At 54.5% G+C, this 13,018-nt stretch overlaps 1 long non-coding RNA gene across 1 annotated transcript; it reads left to right on the top strand.

The window, feature by feature from the left end:
* Nucleotides 1-41: 41 nt before the first annotated feature.
* LOC111732336 lies at nucleotides 42-12,993 on the top strand. Its single transcript, XR_002777503.1, has 3 exons — nucleotides 42-569; nucleotides 9,613-10,518; nucleotides 11,200-12,993. It is a non-coding gene; the product is annotated as an uncharacterized LOC111732336 (long non-coding RNA).
* The last annotated feature ends 25 nt before the right edge of the window (nucleotides 12,994-13,018 follow it).

Raw genomic sequence — 13,018 nt, forward strand, 5'->3', positions numbered from 1 at the left:
GGGGCCGGGACGTCAAGCCGGGTCCGGGGGTCGTGCGTGAGGTTGGAGGGAAGCGAACGAGGCACCGGGGCGACCCGAGATAGGATTTGAGCGGCAGGGGCGACAAGGGCGGTCCCTGAGGCTCGGGGGACGGGGGTTTGGCTTTGGGGGGCGACACCTTCCTCGAACCCCTTGTTCCCCTATGATGTCAGACGCAAGGGCCTGGCGGGCAAGAAGCCGGTGCCTGGAAGCTGGCTTCTCTTTCCCCATGACCTTGGGGTGAGCTATCTCCGTCTGCAGCGCCGTGGGTGGGACTTTTTAACGTTTCCCAGCACAGATTCAGCTCGGTGCGAGGTGCGGCCACGCCCCATCCAAGCCGGAGCAATGATTGCCGGCGCGTCAGAACCCCAGGCGCGAAAGGGAGGAGGGGCCTGGTACCAGGCCGCACACCGGGCCCAGCCCTGTCAGGCCTCCAGCAGCCTCAGTTTCCCTGTCCGTGGTGCTGAGGACTCCAGAGCTTAGATGCTCGCGGCGGGCAGGCAGGCATCCCGCAGCGGAGTCGCCTCAGCCACCAGGAACTCTGGCCAAAGGTGAGTGCTACGAGGCTGCTGGCTTTGTGGACTCCGCCCCGCCCGCCCGCCCCCGCACAGGAGGCAACCCCGTGACTGTAGCTAACGCACCTTTGCCCGCGGAGGGGAGCGACCGCCGCTGCTCCCATTTGCCACACACCGCCCTGTGTCCCTCATGCCTCTTTGACCCCACCGCCTCAATCCTTTCTGGAAGTAAGAGGGGTACAGATAAATATAAAAATTATAGATTCTATTTTACGGGATATGAGCTGAGAGATTTCCCTGGCCGCTTAGAAAATTCAGCTCCTGACGCACAGGAAATGACTTCTGTGTGGAGATTTCACAGCCTGCAGGAAGCAAAAATCTCTTTTTAGATAGTGTGTACTTGGCTGAACTTGCTCCAAGAAAAATGGCCTCATTAAACCAAAGGATTATAATGAAAAGGGGCTTTTGACATTGCACTGGAGGAAGCTGGGAGCAGCCCAGGCGTTTAGGAGGGAGGGGAGGTGGGAGCCCCACTGGATGTTTGAAAAGCTGAGAAATCAAGGTCTCCAGTCAGGCTATTTAGATAAGGTTGCCAAGGACTTTGTCTAAAAATACCAGCCTGCAGAGAGGTGGGGCCTGTCCACTGCCTGCCCAGATGTCAGGCCCTTTGTCCCACTGTCTCCTGGCACCGGCCTGGTAATCTCAGGAATGCCAGAAACCTGGTCCGGAGGAAGAGGCACTAGAAGGGTTGAGCCTCTAGCATGTGAAATAACTTTTTCTGGCCTCTGCTGGTTTGGGCTATTAGAGCCCACAGGCGCCTTCATGACTGCAGTTCCCTTTGGGAGTGAGAGGTGGCCTCATTTAAGATGCTGGTTGAAGTCCCTTGGCTTAGAGAGGGGCGAGGCAGGTGTCCTGGTTCCATTGTGTGGAGAGCATATCCTTCATGAGTATACAAAACTTCCCTCCCCTACAGGCAAACTGAAGTCTTGACTGTGGCTCTCACTGGCCAACCCATAGTGCTGAGGCAAAGCCACCAGGGCAGACCCTGGGGCAGCTTGGTATGTAGCGATGCTAAAATAATAGTTTTACAAAAAGAAAAATAAGACTAATTCTGCCCATAGAAATGTGGGAGCCTCCCCAGGGGGGTTTGAGCAGGGCTTTGAAAGACGAAGAAGGCGCTTACCAGGCTGTCAAGAGCCTCCTGCTGTTTACCTCTGCATGGAGCATAATAGCACCAACTTTTCAGAGTCATCAGTCATGCGGTAGGTTCTCAGGAAAAGTGTCAGACATATACTATTTCTCCAAAGGGAGACTCCTAGAGCAATGCATATGCTTAGGACCCTTCAGGTAGCAACCCCATTCCCAAGACTGTCACCCAAGAAAAGACGTCACCGAACTAAGCAAAAAGCCCCATGCAGAAAACTGTCCATTCCGCATTATCTCTAATTGTAGAAAGCTGGAAAGAACCTAAATGTTTGTCCAGCGCCTTGACCTTGGGTATAGAGGATTTGGGGCCCACGTGTTGGTGTATCAGACAGGAGTTAAAGGTGGCTGGGTTGAAGTTGATAGAAAGGATTCATTTTCCACACATTTCTCGAGTGCCAGCCATAGGGCTTGACAGTATTCTGTCGACGAAAGAACATCCGAACCCATAGAAAACTTTCGTAAGAATTTATTTGAGCCGAATTTTTGAGGTCTCAGTAGACTGAGACAGTGTTCCAGAGAGAGGCAGTTTTGCAGCTCGTTTCGTGTATTTAGAATCAAAACGTAAGGCGAGTTACGGGAAATCCATCTGTGGCTGAGTAAGGAGGCAGGAGAAAGCAAAGTCGGGGAATCTCCACGATTGAGTAAAAAGCAAACGAAGAGGCAGACACTTCTACATGGGCAGGTACGGAAAAGTTAACATTTAACTAGCAATGAGGATTTCTGTGGTCTTGCGCTCTGGTGCCAGCCAGCAGTTGTGCCTTCAAGGGGTCTGAAAAAGAAAATCACTCTGACAGTTCAAAGGCGGGTTATCCTAGATGCTGAGAACGATGGACAGGGCTCACTTGAGGTAAAGACTGACCTTTGCTAAGGAAGCTGTAGACATGGACGTGCCTGCCCAGTTAGGAATTTGTGATCAGACCATCGATGTGTTTACTTTTGGTCCTTGAACTTGCCAGACTGAGCTTGTTGGGTCTACTCTGTTGCCTTCCCCGCCCTTTTCATTCATAACTGGATCGTGAGGAAAACAGTCATGCCTGGCTCCTGCCACAATCTAGAATAGCAATACCGCCCAACCCCCCCCCCGCCCTCTACTCCCCTCACCCTGTTTGTGTACTGTACGTGTCCGTCTCCCCACCAGACTGGAACCCCTAGGGGAGTGGGGACCTTGAACATCCTGTTCTCTACCACAGTGCCCAGCAGGCCCCGATGTTTGTAGACACTCAGAAATATTTGCCGAAAGGATGACTTTGGGCTGAGCCTCAGTTTCCTCAACTGCAAAATGGGGATTATAACCCCCAGGGCACAGGGCTGTGGTGGGGGGCGACTGAGAGGATGTGTGCAGAGCACACAGTGAGCAGAAAGCTCCCCGTATTGTCGTATGAGTCCGTTGCGGGGCGCAGCCTCTCTGCCAGCGGCTGGCATTCGGTAATGGATAATGCACAGACTTGTAGCAACTCAGCCTAGGAAGACAACGTCATGTAAGAAAATAATTCAAACTGGAATGTGCGTTCTGGTCACCAGAATGTCAACATTTAGGCACAAGTAGAAAAAGCTTGGCGAGAAATGTGCCATGAGGCGTACTGGTGCTGGGGATACGGTGTTCCATACAAAATCTTTTCTTCCGGAACGTAAGAGAAAAATTTCCAAAAACTCTTTGATTGATGTTGAATTTTGAGGGCAGACACAGAGGGCACGGGTGATGAGCCTTAGGCAGGGTGAGGGTGGGCAGGAAGGCCCTGTCCAGTCCCCGCATTCTTGCAGACTGGTTTCTTTGGTCCAGCCTGACGAGATCCCCAAGGCCACTGGGTAGACCAGGGGCCTCCACCAGGGCACAGAGGTGTCCACCCATAGGCCCCAGCCCTGCCACCAACTGAGAGGCCAGTTCTGAGAAAGGGCTTTGTGAGCCCGCCTCCCCACAAATGGAGGGGCCACTCGTCAGGCCCTTGGTAGGTGCAGGCCCTGTGCCCAGCCCTTACCCGTATCCAGCATCCTTGAGCTTTCACAGCCGGCAGTGAAGTGAGTGTAACTGGCACTTCCTCTCCCAGGTGAGAAGGCTAAACTTTACCAGGAAGTGAAACCATTTGTCCAAAGCAGGCAGCTAGTAAGGGCAGAACCAGGACCCCACCCAGGACCCCTCCCTCTGCATGCGGGGCAGTCTAGTCCTTCTGCACCAAAAGCACCTTTGACCCAGGAAGCACTAGATGCTTGGCACAGTAGGGGTTCACCGGAGGTCTGGAAAAGCAGAGCCCTGGCTCAGCTGTGCTCAGCAGCCCCTCCCAGGTTGCACCCAGGACCAGGCACCCCGTCTTCAGTTCCAAGCCTTAAAATCTTGATGTGAGCACAGAGAGGCCAACTGGCTGAAATCCTACATGCTAAAGATTGGGTTACAGCCCTGCCAGCAGAGTGACTTGGATCTGGGGCCCTTCACGGAGCGCCCGGGTTTGGCCCCACCCCAGAACACTGTCAGCTAGCTAGAGACGGAGCAGACCCGACCTCTGAGCCAAGTGTAGTGTGTTATTCAATGGCTTCCTGCCATATACCCAGCCTCAATGCCTCCGGACCTCAGGTGAGGCCTAGGACCTAGAGGGTTTAATGAAAGAAGGTGACTTGAAGGCCCACATGTCATGTCTGGTGGGCGGATGGGACAGGCCGTCCCCCACCTGCAGGGATCCTGAGTCTAGCATTAAGGGTAAAAACCTGTCTTTGGAGCTTGTGCCTCCCTCCACTATGGGACCTTTGAGGAAAGAGGGAAGAAATAACATGGAGTCACTCTAGGCAAGCGGCCAAATTACTAAAATCAAGTAGGCTGAGGCACGAGAAAAGATTCTATTCTTGCTTTTAACTAGCGTGGGAACTTAAACCTTTGAATGTTTCAGCTGAGTATTAGTGCCTGGAGATTTATATAAAGCCTATAGATAACCCTGTGAAGAACTTAGGAAAGAATGTTCACTCTCAGACCACCTGACATCCAGTGTCCAGCCCACCGGTCATCTAGAGCAGGGGTCCCCAACTCCTGGGCCGCGGACAGGTACCAGTCCGTGGCCTGTTAGGAACCAGGCCACACAGCCAGAGGTGAGCAGCGGGTGAGCGAGCAAAGCTTCATCCGTATTTGCAGCCGCTCCCCAGAGCCAGCATCACCGCCTCAGCTCCGTCTCAGATCATCAGGCACTAGACTCTCATAGGAGCACCAGTCCCTGGTGCCAAAAAAGTTGGGGACCACTGCCCTAGAGGATTACCACCTTGAGCCAATCCAGAGACTAAGAATGCAGGACTGACTTCTCTCAAGAATGTGATTTTTACTGTAGGAACTGTCAGCTTTTCTTCTTTGGAACACTCTGGGTATTGCCTAGTTGTGTTCTCACTTTGCAAACCCTAAGACCTCTGAATAAATCTTTATCATTTTTCATTTTATCAAAGCCTCCTGACTCATTTACACTTGGCCAACAGCTCGGACAAGTCACCTGCCCTTAAGGCAGATGGAGATAATCGGTCCTGCTCTACAGAATTATTGAGGGGAGTCACCGAAACCTGTGGGGAAGAGACTGGGCACGGAGTTGGCCCCATTAAGGGTAGCTATGTCCTCCTACTGATTGTTAGCTGAATTCTCAGAGGCTGGCACAGAGCCACCATTGTCTATTGTTAATAAGTGCGGCCAGGAGCAACTTGCCCCGAGAGGCCCAGGGAGAGCAGAGCCTGCGAGAGCTCTGGCCGGGCCGCGGGGCCTCCCAGAGGTCTCCTAGCTCTTTCACAAATGAAGAAATACCGCCACAGGGTTACCACAGCTGGGGCACATGGGAAACACATTGAACGAGTGGATGCTTTTAACGCACGTGCTCACGGGCCCAAATGGGGTAACTTCCTTGTTCACACGCTCATAGTGGGGAGGGTATGGTGTGAGGAACACATTTATCTCCGCGTATCCCCGTGACAGTCTGATTGTTCTTATTTAAAGATGACACCAAAAAACCTGAATCTGAGGCCCTAGGGTCACATGAGGCCCTCCTGGGGCCCCGGGCTAGACCCTGGGCAATGGCTGACCACCTACTGGAAGTGATCCCTAGGGCCACCGGAATGCATTTTTCTGTGTCCCCATAGCCCGTGTTTTAAAGCAGACCTTCCAAACTCACTTTCTAAATTTGGCGAAAAGCTATCCTGTGGCTTTGTGCCCTCTACACATCGATTTTGTAATATAATAAATGTAGTTTCTGAAAGGTCTCGGTTATGATGGCAGTCACACCTTGGGGATGAGACTTCTGGGCTAGGAGTCAGGAAACCTTGGATTAGGCACTGCACCTGCTTGGGTTCCTCTCCTCTGTCAGCCCCGGGCCCTGCAGGCTGGGCTTGTGCCAGGTGGCCTTGGGGTGGCTCTGCTTTCTGTGGAGAATGACCAGCAGGACCCAAGGACCCTTGCAGGTGGGTAACTTGAGGCCTAGACCTGGGCAGGAGTCAGTGTCTCTGCTTACCCAGGACGCCGTGGCTGCCGCTGAGTCATCCCCGCTCCCCGCTCTCCCAGCCCAGGGTCCTCTCCTACCTCCTGGGAGGGTCTCTCCTCCTAGCGTCACTTTCTATCCCTTGCCTGGATGCCCCTAGTCCTGTCCCTAATCCCCCCTACCCAGCGACCTACCTGGCAGCTCTCCATCCCCACCCTGGCCTGAAGAAGCCACTCGGGTCAGTGGGGCCCCAGTGGCAACCCTCTGTGACCTTGGCCAGGCCCAGAGCTTCTCAGGACAGAGGTCTGACAGGGCAGAGGGGGAGGAACCAGTGGCAGGAAGGGTGGGGGGAAGTGATGGAGAAGGTTGCAGGCCGCCTTCTAGACCCTCTAGGTCCTGGGAGGCTGTGGCCTGACATCCCGCCCCCACTCCCAGTCCTGCGGGGCGGGGTGGGGGTGGGGCGGATGGGGGAGGAATCCGGCCAGACTGGATTCCTGTGCCTCTCTCCTCTCAGTGAGCAGGCCAAGGGGCAGGGGAGGGCAGAGGCAGGAGAATGTCAGGGGGACCCAGGTGGGGCCTGCTCAGAGAGAGGTTCCAGGGCCCAGACCTCCCTCTGCAGCGGGGCCTCCAGCCTGCATCCTGGCTTGACCACCATCCACTTGGGGGCCTCCGTGTTCTACAAGTTCATCCCCTACCACCCACCCGGTGGGGGTCGCCCCTGAAATATTCTGTTAGAAACGGCTAAAGTCTCGATGAAGCTGCTTCTGCAATGGGAGCTCATATTTACAACAGGGATAACAACAAGGAAATGGCCGAAGCAGCCAGGGACTAGTGACGAGTGATGGGGCAAAGGGAGGCAAAGGTTCCCCATTCCCGGAGGCAGAACTGATCCTGGTTGCAGTGCCGGATCAGCAGATTCCCCGCAGAAGCCAGGTCTCCAGACGGGAGGCCAAGGACGGCTGCAGCCCTCCCCCAAAGCCCGTGCCCTGAACCCCCCCACCCTCTCCTGTCTTGGCTGCCTCCACCTACTGCCTCTCAGCCCCTCCGCCTCCCCCGTGTTTGCACATCGTGGGTGCTCAGCGAATGTTTAGATGAATGAATGCGTGCACCGAGCTTGTGGTGCCCTGCGGCCCTTGTTCTAATCCCAGTGCTACCACTTATTTGCTTTTGGTGCCGGGCAGGTGGCGATTATTCTCTCTGCGCCTCTGTCCCTTGCCCCTAAAATGGACGGTACGGGTCCCTGCCTCAGATGGTCACTAGAAGGATTTGTTAAAAACCAACTGAATAAATTTGTAGATCTAATTAGCTTTATTAAGCGATTTGAGGGAAGTATGAAGAAACAAAACGAAGTCGCTATGGTCCAGCTGACAGGAATCGGAGTGGGCTGCAACACGAGGAGACGATTTCACTCTAACCAGCCTGGGATCTTACACTTCTGAACTGTCCGGTTGTGCGTCGATGCCTGGAGATGCATCAGGTGAGCTCGGGGATGCTCCGCAGCAGGCTGACGAGCTCGGCGACGGCAGTAACCAGGCGGAACGGTCTGATCGTGAATCCCTAACCGGGCGGGCCACGGCACGGTCACATCCGGGTCTAGAGCTTCCTTAGCAAAAGCCAAGCTTCGCCTTGAGTCGAGTCCATTGTCTTCGTGCATCCAGGATAACACACCTCTGAACGGTCAGAGTAATTTTTTCCCCAGCCCTGTCAAAGGTACAACAATTGGCACCGGAGTTAAGAAGGGCCCGTTTGGGACCCTGGTTGTAGGAGCCCCGTAGGAGCCCCACAGCATCCCCGGCTGTGCTTTTCCTTGCCCTATAGCTTAGAATAGATTGTCCCCAGCGGCTTGACCCAGAGCTTGGAACGTCCCCTGCCATAGAAAGTGGCCCCGAAACTTGCTATGAACACCCCTGTACTTACTGATCACAATCCTTCCGGTCTAGCATTCTTTCTAGAATGCTCCTGTCTTTGTTCCGGGGTCACTGATGCCTCCGGAGGACCACATTGCCAGAAGGACGGCCCCGTGAAGCACAGCAGACCCCCGGAACCGTCACGTAGCCCCTGGGACGATGTCCGGACTGAGAAAGCAAGGCAGTTTTTGAAGATGCTCGCCCGCTGCCTCCTCGGGTCCCAGGTGCTCCGCATAAACGCGTATTCTAAATACCCCATCGCCTGTGTCCGTCTGTTGCCTGGGGCACAGGCAGCACAGGCCCCAGACTCTGTCGCCCGCCCTCCGGTTTCAAGCGCACGAGCATGAGACCAGGGAGGTCCTCACTGCCATCTCGTCCCCCGCACACCACCTCCGTGTGCCGGGAGCGTTAAATGTTAGCTCTCCCGTCCCCATCCATGTAGAAGAAGTGCCTGTCTCTCCATCTGCTTTTCACCCAATCCCAGAGACGTCCGGCTTTGCTTTCTCCCGCCTCCTTAATGCATCACAGATGCGTTTCCTGTAACCTTACTCACGTTTTCGCCTTTGATTCTAAATGTGTAAAATCAGCCGCGAAACTGCCATTCTCCGGAGCATTTTCTCTGTCCGTTGAGATCTTGCTTCTGGGCGTGGCCTCAAAAATTTGACGCAAATAAATTCTTATGAAAGTTTTCTATAGGTTTGGACATCTGTTCGTCATCAAACCCTATAGACAACCCTCTGAAAAACTTAGGAGCGGATGTTCAGGCCACCAGACATCTCAGGGCCTGCCATGTCGGACCCATCCAGAGGCTAAGAAGGCAGGACTGACTCCTCAAGAATGTGCTTTTTACTATAAAAACTCTCAGCATCTCTTCTCTTCGGAACACCCCGATATTACCCGGTGGTGTTTCTCGAGCTGTGATTCGTTTAAGACCCTTGGCTATGACTTGGCTGTTTAATTCTTGTGAAGCCTCCTGGTTCATTCACGCCTGGTCGATAGATTCATGCATCGGACGACACCCCATGATAGCAGCTAGATGTGTGCTCCAATGAGTTGTACTAAACAGAAGGTTTTTACAGGCAGAAACGGGGTGTCTAGGAAATTAAGACGATCAATTTATTTTAGGCAAGAATTAGGCAGATGACCTCATTGGCGTTGATCAAGAAATTTTGGGCCGATTGCTTTAAAATTACATTCCTGAGAAAGGCCGAAAGTGCAGTTAGGTTTGTTATTAAGTTTTGGTTTGGTGACTTGACTTTGCAAAAGTAACCCCATTTTGGCATTTTTTTTTTTTTTTAAATCGATTAATGAGTGAAGGTAGTGGGACTAGTTCCAAGGTACCTGGGCCCCTGGACTACCACGTGGAAGGCTACCTGCCCGCCACGTGAGCTTAGAACAGAGCCTGGCCCACAGCCAGTGTTCAAAGAGAAAAAACACCATGCTCCAGGCTTCTGTCATCATATCTACCTGCACGACCCATGTGACACTGGCCTCTGTGCTCCTGACCCCTCACCTGTATTCTTTTTTCTTCCACAGATGCAGCCGCCGTGCCCTGGACTTTCTCAGCACCAGAAATAGCCCTGCCCCCAACTGGCTCCGAGCATGCCACTTTGGGCCCAACAAGCCCTTCCTCTGAGCTTAGGGCTCTCCACTAAAACCCTCCCTGCCTGCAATTTCCTGACTCCTTTCTACCTTCCACTCGTGGCCTTAGCGGTCTGTCCCCTCCAGCCCTCACTTCTCCCCATCCCCAGTGTAAATTCCACCCCCTCACACATACACTTGCTCCCCACCCCTGCCCGGCAGAGACACTTCCACTATTCGGGCACGGAGGATGGCCACATTCATTCCCAGCCCCCCACCCCTTTGTAAAAAGGGGCTGGGGCCACATGACCCCTTCCGTAGGTCACTTCTCCCTCCTGGGAGAGCCCTGCTGCCCTCCCACGTCCCCGTGTCTGACTGGCAGCAAAGGATCAAGGGAAGAAGCTGGGCCAGCAGCATGAGTTCTAAGGTCCCTGCGTCCCTGGATCACCCCATGGAAGGCGACCTGCCACTACACAAGGGGACTACCCCATGAACAGAGGTTATACGTGTCCCTTCAGGGCCAAGGAGAATAAATATCTGGTAGGCTCTTCCCCTCCCATGGTGACCCAGGGGGCTGACGGTGAAGACAACGGCATCATGAGGAGCAGGGTGAATCCCAGAGTCACCACGTGGGGGAGAGAAGGCTGGGCCGGAACACCCGCCAGGATCGCGTGCGGGCCAGGGCCACGCTTTACGGTGTGTAGCTGCTGCGCTCCGGGGGCATTTGTTCCAGCCGTTCGCCTTCCTCTGCTGCACCCACCTGGCGAAGCCCCACCTGCGGGAACCCAGCCGGCTCCTTTTCACCCGTCCTTCTCAACTGCCACTGAAAAGCTGATGTTCCTGAAGAACAGCTCTAAACTGGTTCGACTGGTTTTCCTTTACATTTATGACCGTGAGCCAAGCGGGGGCCTCCTACTGCCTGACCACCCGTCTCAGGAACTGGGTCCTCATCTGAGATGACCACTTTGGCCATCTTCAACGTTTCCAAGTGTGTCGTTCAGTAGCGTTAAGTAAATTCCCTTTGTCCTGCAACCAAACCGAGACTGTCCCCGTTAAATGGCAACTCCCCGTCCCCTCCTCTCTGGCCACCACGGCTCTGGCACCTGGTTCCTCCCTTGGCTCCTTCTTCGAAGCGGGAGCTACCATCCCTCCCTGCTCCCCACCCCCAGCCTCCTTCCCCCAAAGAAAGAAATGCCATTCCTATAAAAAACAAAGCTCCTTTTTTTTTTAATTAAAAATAAGTTTTTTTTCTTGATCCAAAAAATTAATAGAAAAGTTGGCAAATACTAAAAAAAAAAAAAATCCTATCAGGCGGAGATCGCCGTGGCCACTGGCGGTTCGCTTATTTCCCGATCTCTCTGTGTCAATGGCTTTCGGATAATTTTGTATCCCTTTTTTTTATTTCTTAAAATTATGTTGTCCCATCAACAACAGTCAATTAACGGATGGGCAGAGGGACAGAGAGCCGCTAAGGCAGTTAATGGTGGCATCCGGGTGGAACGTACGTGGGAGTCATTGAACGACTCTTCCCATTTTCTGTAGGTTTGGAATTTTTCGTAACGAATTGTGGAGATATGATTGGACTGTGAACACACACGTATCTTGGGAACCCATAATTACACTGCTGGATATGTGCCGAGGGTTATGTCCATCGACAGACGTGCGTGAACGATGCCTACCAGCCCCGAATACAAAACACCCAAATGCCCAGCGTGAGTAGGATGCACACAAATCCTGCCATTCCCTTTCGGATTCCCCAAGGCCGGCGGGGGCTGCCTGCCCCTTCGGCCCCCCAGCTTTTCCTACGGTTTTGCAAGCCCCTTCGTGCCTGGGTTCGATCCCTCTGCTTTGAATCCTGTTTTCCTGGCTGACTCTTGCCTGAGACGAAACCCGATGAGGAAGGTCCTGCTCTCAGAACAGAAAAACGGGCGTTCGAAACCCGGCTCTGCCAGTTCTGTGGAGCTGTGGTTTTTCTTGTTTCCTCGTTTAGAACACGCAGAGGTGAGGAGAAATCGAGGTAGCACATGGAACAGTCAAGCCCAGCGCCTAGACTTAGGTGACAGCTGACAATTAGTTGTCATTATTATCATTCCCATTTAGGAGATGAGGAAAGCGAGGCTCAAAGAGGTGACATTATTTGCCCCAAATCACACAGCCAGGTGGTGGTGAGGTCCAGATTTAAACCCAGGAGCCGAGGCCTCTAGCACCCCCGTCTTCCCAGCTGTGCCTCAGGCCTTACAATACTCAGCAAGCCTGGTGTGGGTCAGGGTCCCTGGGGAGCTGGGGGCAGCCTGCCGCCACTGTCTCCTGGGGCTGCCTGCCAAGTGGAGCAGCGGGTGGCCCAGGCCCAGGCCAGTCACCTCGCAGTCTGGGCAGGGCTGTCCCAGTCCTGTGCACTTCACAAGGCAGGGGTCAGAGCCCGCTGTTAACAGATGCTTGGAACAGGGCCCGGTCACAGAAAATCGGTGACCGGGCTGGCCTCTGGTGTCCCAATTCCAGGACAGCAGCAGGTGTCAAAGGCCTGGAGGATGTATCTGGGGCGCGGGCTGAAGCACCTGGGGTTGTGACCACCCTCGGCCCTCAGTGGCTTTGCCTTGGGGCGGCAAGAAGGCGGGTGGCAGCTCCAGGCTCACGTTTCACCGGTGAAGCAGCCCCAGTGGAGGGAGCTCCCCGGGCCTCAGAATCCCAGCGGAAGTCCCAAAGGTGCCTTCTGTTGGCCCCGCTTGACTGTCTGTCCATCCCTGGACGGGTCACAGTGCCCTGGGGGACGTGCCCTCTGATTATCCAGCCTGCAGTCAGGCTGGGGAGGCTGGTCCACCTCAAGCTACATGGAAGTGGCCTTTTCCAAAGAAGGGGACTGGCCTCCAGGATGCGGACGTAGCGAACGACCACGACGAGGGAACCGTGGCCCGAGCCTGTCACTGGTCGCAGCCCTGCTGACAGTGGCTGTGCTTTCTCCTTCACCTCCTCCACCAGGGGGCTGGGCGGACTTTGGAGGTAGCGGCAGGGACACACAGGACAGCTGGCCCTGGGCGGAGGTCCAGGAAGCCCCGGAGGAAGGAACGTCCTCTCGGGGGAGGGGAGCACTCGGTTTCCTCCGCCCACTCAAACTCTGAGTGCCCAGGCCCGCCTCCATCGGGGAGGTGGGGGTTCCGTCTAGGGCTTCCTCCCACATCCAGGACCTGGGGCTCACGGAGAGAAGGTCAAATGCCAGGCCCCACGCCAAGCCCGTTAGAGCGGCCGCCTCGTTTAATCCTCACCAGAGCTGCACGAGCTCCCACTTCACAGACGAGGACACTGAGGCTCAGAAGATGTTACAGCCAGCAAGCGGCCGAGCCCAGGCCTACCTGCTCCCAGAGCC

The sequence above is a fragment of the Pteropus vampyrus genome, unplaced genomic scaffold (assembly GCF_000151845.1).
Source record: "Pteropus vampyrus isolate Shadow unplaced genomic scaffold, Pvam_2.0 Scaffold446, whole genome shotgun sequence".
Classification (NCBI taxonomy): domain Eukaryota; kingdom Metazoa; phylum Chordata; class Mammalia; order Chiroptera; family Pteropodidae; genus Pteropus; species Pteropus vampyrus.